Here is a 9,765-nt window from a genome sequence, read left to right on the forward strand (position 1 = left end):
AGACAAGGTCTCACTGTCCCCCAGGCTGGAGGCAGTGGAGCAACCTTGGCTCACTGCAACCTTCACCTCCTGGGTCCAAGAGATTCTCGTGCCTCAGCCTCCCAAATAGCTGAGATTATAGGCACGCACCACCACACCTGGCTAATTTTTTGTATTTTTAGTAGACATGGGGTTTTACCATGCTGTCGAGGCCAGTCTCAAACTCCTGGCCTCAAGTAACCTGCCCGCCTTGGCCTCCCATAGTGCTGGCATTACAGGCGTGAGCCACTGCACCAGCCTTCCTAACTTTCAATCTGAAGAATTGAAGAATCAACACTGCCCTCACTGAGCAGAAATTATAAGCAGGATTTTCTGTAAGAATCACATTTCTATCATTAGGCTTTTTAAACAAGAGAACTAATATTTTATATTGTATTAACAATAGCAAAGTATAAGCTAACTTGACCCTTCCGCCTCCCAAGAAAGTAGACAAACAGTTGCCATTTGGCAGTTAGAAGTACTAAAATTTGCTATAAAGACTAGTCATTTATATTTCTTTTATCTCGTCTACATAATTAATAGCCTAGTTTAATTCTATTTTAAACTTTTGCCATCTGCAGGATTGCTATACAGTGGTGACATCAAGTCCCATAGGAACATGTTTGAGTGATTAAGACTGCAGAAAAGGCTTCCAGAACAACATTTGATTACAAATAAAATTCAAAGTAAAATATCTGGTTTTGAAGGACTAGGTATTTTTCCTAATTAAAAAAACAACTAAAAGCCTGTCATTTATTTTAGTATAATTTTGAAAGTGTTTCCATGTGCAATGCCACAGAGCTAAAAGTCTAAGCCTGATACATCCATTCATAAAAAAAATAAAAATAAAAACAGTAGAGGAATAGGGGCCGTTTTGAAGGGAGCCTTCCCTTCATGGTGATGTTTAAAGGCAAAGAGTCATCTTTTGATTTCCATATGAAGAATTATTTGAGGTGCTACAAGGATTATTTTCTAACTAGTATGATAGAAAAGCTGTGTAATCTGTTTTAAATATTAAATGGTACAGATCGTTCACATGTTTGTTGTGTAGCTTATACATACATGTTACACATGTGATTATTTTTTCTTGATTTCATTCATACATTCAGTGGATATTTTTTGAACATTGACTGTGAGGATATCCAGTGGAATCTCACTAACTGACATATTCTGAACAGTTCCAATTACATCAACTTCTGCCTGATTGATAGAATATGAAAAATTCTGATGGTTCTCATGCTTAATACAAACATTTAACTTGTTTATAACTTATTGAACTTAGCTATTTAATAAGCTAAGATATTTAAAGCGATAATGTTTTATTGTGAAATGACATTTAAAAGCAGATGTAAACCTAGGCTATAATTTTTATGTTCTTTTTATTAAAGTGAAGACTTCTTGCAAATGTTTTTTTTAAAAATTAAGAATCGTCCTTACACAGAATTTTATTTATATATTTATCTATTTATTTTTGCTTCAATAAGACGTCCATAAAAAGTTAGTTTTTCAGGCTGAGTGCAGTAGCTCAAGCCTGTTATCCCAGCCCTTTGAGAGGCTGAGGTGGGAGGATCACTTGAGCCCAGGAGTTTGAGAGCAGCATGGGCAACATGGTGAAACCTCATGTCTACACAACAATTAGCCAGACATGTTGGCACACAGCTGTAGTCCCAACTACTTTGGAGGCTGAAGTGGAAGGGTCAAATGAGCCTAGGGGTGGGGTTGCTGTGAACTGTGATCATGCCACTGCACTCCAGCCTGGGTGACAGAGCAAGACCCTGTCTCAAATAAGTAAATTAAATACAGAAATAAATAAATAAGATAAAGAAGGTTAGCTTTACCATGTAAATTTCATGACATTTGCATTTTGTTTATTTGCCTTATGGCAAAAAGGTAGAATATAAAACTTTGAAGATATATGTGTGTGTGTGTGTGTGTATATATATAATAAAGAGTACATATAAAATCCAGTTGGTAGCCCCTATTTAATAGATTACTTGTCATTAGATACAGATCTCAGATAGCTGGCCATTCTTCCCAATATCAGTACTTCTTGATAATCTCTTATTTAAAGAAGTTTTTTTCCTTTAATTCATAGCATTTTACTCTCCATTTTTTAAATGAAGAAATCAGGGCACAGAGGGATTTAGAAGATGCATGTAATTCCGAGACCCAACCCACCACTTTATTCACTTCCTGCTTAACAAATTGAATGGACAAGCACTTGTTAAGTACCCTCTATGTGCCAGGCATATGCCATGTCTTGATGGGCTCCCAGTGAAGTCTGAGTAATTGGCCTTGTCATGAAGTGGGACTTCTAGCAGTGCTTCATCTCATTGCCTGCTAAGTAGGTTTTGAGTTGCATCTTGACTTCATGCTAGAGGGAGAGAGGGAAGCAGTTTTCCTATAGAAAACACACCTTTAGGCTGGGCAGGTGTGGTAGCTCATGCCTGGAATCCCAGCACTTTGGGAGGCAAGGCAGGCAAATCACTTGAGGTAAGCCTGGCCAACATGGCAAAACCCCATCTCTACTAAAAATGCAAAAATTAGCCATAATGGTGGTGCACGCCTGTAGTCCCAGCTACTTGGGACGCTGAGACAGGAGAATCACTTGAACCCAGGAGGCAGAGGTTGCAGTGAGCTGAGATCATGCCACTGCTCTCCAGCCTGGGGGACAGAGTGAGACTCTGTCTCAAAAAAAGAAAAAGAAAGAAAGAAAGAAAGAGAGAGAGAGAGAGAGAGAGAAGAAATAAAGAAAACGCTCCCTTAAATTTTACCCTTTTCCACTGACGCCATCTGACTTCCTCACTCCTTTACTAACTGCTCTAGTCATCTGAATGTGTGGAGATAGTGCTGGTCCACAGTGTGACATTGGGCACATCTTCTTGGACAAGCTCCACTCACCGTTACCCCTATATCATTCAAGTAGCATACACAGCCTCTTGATTCTATCTGGTGACTCTCCCTTGAATCTAAGCCCTTCTCTCATCCTATTGCCCTGCTAGAGACATCATGGTCATTATTTTACATTTTTCTTTTTTTTTTTTTTTTTGATAGTTTACTTTCCATCCAGTTCATCTGTTCTTTTTTTTACCAGAGGTATTTCTTAATTATTGGTAATTTCCTAATATTTTCTTTCCCATTTCATTCTCTTGGTATCTTTATTTGTCTTTCTAGCCGAGTGTATTAGCTTTATTTTTTAATATTCATTTCATTTTCATATTATACTTTTACTTTTTAATAGATGTTTTTTATTATCTCTTTTTGTTTCATTTAGCTTAATCACTTAATCACTTCCTTTATCTCTGAGATTTCAATTGAGATAGTTTTTCTTCTTTTAAAATTTTCTTCTGCTCTTTACGTTTTCTCCCTTTTCTTTTTTCATCTTACACCTTAAAAGGTTTTGCTTGGATGAATGGTAATCTTTGGCTGTTCATTCATGTTTAAGAGTGAGGCATCACAAAGCTTATTAGAAGTTTGTTGGTTTCAACTGGTTGATTTCATTGTGGGATGCTTTTTTTTTTTTAAACCCAAAGAGACTGTTAGTTCAGTTGTCCCTTTCTATACATTGGAGAGGTTCCAGGACCTCCGCATGTACTCAACATCTGAGTATTTCAAGTTGCTCAGTAGACCCCAAGAACTCACTTGTAGGACAAGTCAGTCTCTCCTACATGCAGGTTTCCTATCCTAGGTATGCTGAATTTTTGATCCATGTTTGGTTGAAAAACATCAGTGTATAACTGGACCCATGCAGTTTGAACCCATGTTGTTCAAGGGTCAAAAGTATTTGCAAATTGTTTCTTTCCATGTTCTCCAGAGATGAATCCTCTAATTTCTTGCCTAAGGAAAATAATCCTGTATGCTAGAATTGTCAGGAATTTGTGAAATAGGTGACTAGGTGACAATTTCATCTCCTTTTTCTACCGTTTGGATGCTGCACTCTTATTGAGGTTTGTAAAACTTGATCTGGGAGACTAATGCTGCATATAAATGTTTTCAACCTATCCTAGTTGTCTCTTTTTCCTGTTACTTTGTGCCTTGTTAATCTTTATATGCTATTTTATTGAGTGTTTTTAATTATTTTTCAGAGAGTACAGGAAAACATGAATGTTTAGTCCATCACAGTTAACCAGGATTCTTTCCTAGACCCTGATTAAGGACATGCGTAACTCTTGAGAAGTGACTTCAACTAGGGACACCTGGCAATGTTTGGAACTATTTTCAATTGTCACTACTAAAGAATGCTACAAATCTAGTGATCAGAGATCCGAGATTCTGCTAAACATTCTACAAGGCGCTGGACATCCTCCCTTCCTCGACCAAAAAAGGAGCATGATTTAGGCAGAAGTTTCAATAGTACTGAAGACAAAAAAACCTGTTCTAGAGGGAGTTTAAAACTGCCTGTAGATGGAGCTTAAAATTGTTAAGGATCTCAGGGATTTGTATATGAGGAACAAGTTGAATGTCAAAGGATATAGTAACCAATAGAAATATTTCATGCAAAAGATGTAAACAACTGCATAGTGTTTGTTTAAAATATCATGAGTGTTTTGACTACAATTTATGCTGATATAAAAATTTTAAGGCAAGAAGTTAATAAAAATATGTATACATGTTTTTCATAGATAGGAAAATGAAGCTACTACCAAGGTTCTCAGCTTTGTTATGCATGTTACAGCCACTGGAAGAACTTTGAAAATAAATACTGACACCTTGTACTGCACAAACAAATTGAATCAGAACCTCTAGTGAATGGTCCTTAACAGCATTGTTTTTATGAATTCCCCAAGTAATTCCAGAGTGCAGTTGAGTTTGAAAATCCTAGTCTACAGATATCTAAATACTTTCCACGTCCACACAATAGTTAATTGCCTTTTCCTGGGCATTGTGGGCTCCTTTCTGTTTTCTCTTATATCCTGAGAAATATTAGACTATTGTGCATGCATCAGGATGAAGTCACATGGCACTTTTCTTTTTGTTGAAATTCCCCCATCCCCAAACCCCCCGTGTCCTTCATTTTAATATATTCTTTTTGCACTGTCGTTAAAAACTAAAGCTATGGTCATTTTAAGAGTCAAGATTAAAAAAACTCTATATATCTGTGGTGATTTATGTCCTGTCCTTTTAATAGTGCTTACATAATGCCTGCTTAGCAGTAGGTCATCTATCTCAATTTCCTTGACCTTCTGTTTGGTTTTCATCAAAGTGACCGTATTACTTCCTCACATAGATTATATCTGATTTTTGCTACCACAAATATTGATAACCTCAAAACAGCTTTTAAAAGTGAGTTAAGATAATGAATACATTTTTGACTTTACCTGTTATAATGATGCTATGAAAGTTGTGGGCTTCAGTAATGTATTTTTAAATTTTATGCTGTCATTAATATTGGCTTAATGAAGACTGTATAAAATAACAGAAAAGACCAAATGTATAATAATATGTAAAAAATTTTAAAAAATACACATTCTGCTACATATTGTGTGAGGGTAACAATAATATTTAGCTAGCATTTATTGAAAACTTGCTATGCACAAGGCATATTACATACATTAATTTGTTTAATATAAATTAATCCAACTATTTGGCAGAATCTACCTATGTGGTAGATATCATTTCAGTAATAAGGAAACAAAGGCACAGAATGAATAAGTACATTGCCAAAGGATATGTAACTCATACCAGCAGAGTCCAGGGGCATAACTCAAGAGACAATGTCCTTAACTACTCTGCTATAACCTGGCTTTTATAGATGCATAGAACAGAACTACTGAAAAATACGTAGCCAAAAGCTTGCACTGTTTGCTTTAAATATTCTATGTTTTATATTTTCTTTTACTAAGTATGTCATAAATTTATAATGGAAAATAAGATAATTTATCTTATTGAAAATTAAAATTGCACAACTGTTTATTTAGAAATATGTATATGATGCAATACCTGATTATTTCCTCCTATATATGCTTATCTTCAGGCATTCTCAACATCTGCTTGTAGATATGAATGCACAGATATGGACCCTGGATTAATTAATTAATTTTGACTGACATATTTGTCATTAGGAAAGCCGTACCATTTCAATATTAACTGGTCTGTAGCTAGTAAAAATATATAACTCTTTCTCAAACTCTATCCAGGATGGAAAGTTTGCAGCAGTATTTTCAATAGTTTTTTAGGCTAAAACCTGAAAGTTCCTGGGCTGTCTCCTCATTTATCAAGGTATGATAGAAAGGGAAGGAGCTTGAGGGACAGTCCTATCTAAGATAAAGTATAAGATCAACATTTCTTAGCTCTGTAATCTTTAGCAAGTTGCTTACTGTCTCTAAGCTTCAAATTTATTCACCTTTGATTTGCGTTTCTCTAATGACCAGTGATGATGAGCATTTTTCCATACGTTTCTTGGCCACATTTCAAATGTCTTCTTTTGAAAAGTATCTGTTCATATCTTTCACCCACTTTTTGATGAGGCTGTTTGTTTTTTTCTTGTATATTTGTTTTAGTTCTTTGTAGATTCTGGATATTAGCCCTTTGTCAGATGGATAGCTTGCAAAAATTTTGTGCCCATTCTGTTGGTTGCTGGTTCACTCTAATGATTGTTTCTTTTGCTGTGCAAAAGCTCTTAATTTAATTAGATCTCATTTGTCTATTTTGGCTTATGTTGCCATGCTTTTGGTGTTTTAGTCATGAAGTCCTTGTCCATGCCTATGTCCTGAATGGTATTGCCTATGTTTTCTTTTAGGGTTTTTTATGGTGTTAGGGCTTATGTTTAAATCTTTAAGCCATCTGGAGATAATTTTTGCATAAGGTGTAAGGAAGGGGCCCAGTGTCTGCTTTCTGCACATAGCTAGCCAGATTTCCCAACACCATTTATAAAACAGGGATTCCTTTCCCCATTGCTTGTTTTTGTCAGGTTTGTCAACGATCAGATGGTTGTAGATGTGTGGCATTACTTTGGAGGCCTCTATTCTGTTTCATTGGTCTATATCTCTGTTTTGGTACCAGTATCATGCTATGTTGATTACTGTAACCTTCCATCTCATGCCAGTTAGAATGATGATCATTAAAAAAATCTGGAGACAACAGATGCTGGAGAGGATGTGCAGAAACAGGAATCCTTTTACACTATTGGTGAAAGTGTAAATTAGTTCAACCATTGTGTAAGAGTGTGGCGATTCCTCAAAGATCTAGAAATAGAAATACATTTTACCCAGAAATCTCATTACTGTGTGTATACCCAAGAGATTATAAATAAATCTATTATAATGACACATGCACATGTATGTTCATTGTGGCACTGTTTACAATAGCAAAGACTTGGAACCAACCTACATACCCATCAAAGATAGACTGGATAAAGAAATTGTGGCATATATATATATACCATGGAATACTATGCAGCAATAAAAAAGGATGTGTTCATGTCCATTGCAGGGACATGGATGAATCTGGAAACTGTCATTCTCAGCAAGCTGACACAAAAACAGAAAACCAAATACTGCATGTTCTTACTCATAAGTGGGTGCTGAACAATGAGAACGCATGGACACAGGGAGGGGAGCATCACACACTGGGGACTCTTTGGGAGTGGGGGCTAGGGCAGGGATAGCAGGGCGTGGGGAGATTGGGGAGGGATAACAGGAGAAATGCCTGATGTAGGTGACAGGAGAATGGAAGCGGCAAACCACCAAGGCATGTGTATATCTATGTAACAATCCTGCAAGATCTGCACATGCACCCCAGAACTTAAAGCAAATTTTTTAAAAAAGATAGAGACAACATTTTTTTTCACCTTTAAGAATTAGAGTAACATCTTAACTCAGCATTGTGCAGAAAACGAAATTAGAATGGAAAAAAGGCTTAGTGTAGGTTCACAATAAGATGCATCTACCCCTGCTTCTATACCCTAAATCTCACCACGACCACTAGCCAAGTACATTTCTGAAGCAAGGTACCTACCAAATCCTATTAACCTGTTTTAACTGTATTCTTCCAACAGTCTTAGTCAAAAGGATACAAAATGCCTGCTTCATTGATTCCATCGGGGTCACCACATGAAATGTTGATCACCACCTGTGGAGGTCTGCCCTGCAGACAATGACTCAACGATGGATGAATGCAATATACTCACACACCAGAGTACAGTGTAAGTGTCAGGCTAGGGTGTCATCAGCTGCTCTAAGAAGGTGATTGCAGCTAAAGATGACTACTCCCTGTTCCTCCTTGCATTTATCCAGTATAGATTTAATAACAGAGTCAACCGGCTTGTAAATAATTAACATGGTTAAAAGAGTGATCTTAGAAATGATATAAGCTTTTGATTCTGGGGCCCAGAATAAACACTGTTAATGGGTAATCCTCCTTCAACCTCCCCACTAGAGGGCCATCTCTTAGTGCTGAACTAAGTCCACAGACACCGGTGGGAAGGCATATGACATACTGAGACACGACTGGGGCAGCCAAAAGTGCTGGCATCACCCCTCCACAAACCCTGGGCTTCACAGCTCACACTTCAAAAGAGATCCTCTTCCTTCACTTTAGGAAAGGAGAGGTAAGAATGGAAAGGACTTTGTTTTACCTTTTGGATACCAGCTCAGCTACAGAATAATAAGGCACCATCAGTTCTGTAAGGCTTTTGTTCCAGGCCCTAGCTCCTAGATGACATTTCTAGACACACCTTGGACCAGAAGGGAACTTGCTGCCTTGAAGGAAAGGATGCAATTGTGGCAGCATTCATTACCTGCTAACTGAAGAGCCCTTGGACCCTGAATAACCAGAAGCAATACCCAGGTACTATGTTGAGGGCCTTGGGTGAGCCCCTGGGACTTGCTGGCTTCTGGTGAGACACAGCACATTCCCAGCTGTGTTGGCTATGGGGCAAAACTCCTGCTTGAGAAAAGAAGAGGGAAAAGTAAAGGGTACTTTGCCCTGCACTTTGTATACCAACATGGCCACAGAGGGGTAGAGCAAGAAGCGGGGCCTTAGGGTCTCCGATTACAGGACTTGACCCTTGGATGGCATTTATGACACTGCCCTAGAACAGGAGAAGGCCCACTGTCCTGAAGGGTGAGTCTCAGGCCAGGCAGCCTTGAGCCTTAAGGGAACATTAGCTAAATGATTTTTTGGTAGTACTCCTTATGGCCTGGGGTGATGAGGGCTATGGAGTGAGGCTTCTCTGCCTTTGGAAAGTGGAGGGAAGAGTGGGAAGGACTACATCTTGTGGTTTGAGTGATGGTTCATCTACAATAAAATGGAATACCAGGTAGATGTCTAAGGTTTTGTCCTCTAGTCCCTGACTACTCCCTGGCACCTTTGGATACACCCAGGACCTAGGCGACCCCATTGACCTGAAAGCAGGGACATAGGTTTGACTGACATTGCCACTGTCTTATTGTTGTACCCCAGGGCCTTGATGTGAACACTGGCAGTAGCCAGGGAGTAGTTACAGCAGGCCCTGTGTGAGACCCAATGCTATTCTAGCTTCAGGTCTGACCTAGCACAGGAATAATGGTGGTGGCCACAGGGGTGATTGTAGTAATACATCATCAGTGGTAGATGACCCAGAAGAGAGAGAGAGAGAGAGAAAGAAAAAAAGAACAATATTCTGTTTGGGAGAATGTAAGGGAAGAGAACAAATGTCTCTGCTTGATAATCCAGAAAATTCTCCTGGATCTTGTCCAAGACCATGAAGGTGGTACCTTCTAGAGTCTGTAAGAATCACAGTGTTACTGGGCTTAGGGTGTCCCTCAA

The sequence above is a fragment of the Cebus imitator genome, unplaced genomic scaffold (genome assembly GCF_001604975.1).
Source record: "Cebus imitator isolate Cc_AM_T3 unplaced genomic scaffold, Cebus_imitator-1.0 Scaffold133, whole genome shotgun sequence".
Taxonomy (NCBI): domain Eukaryota; kingdom Metazoa; phylum Chordata; class Mammalia; order Primates; family Cebidae; genus Cebus; species Cebus imitator.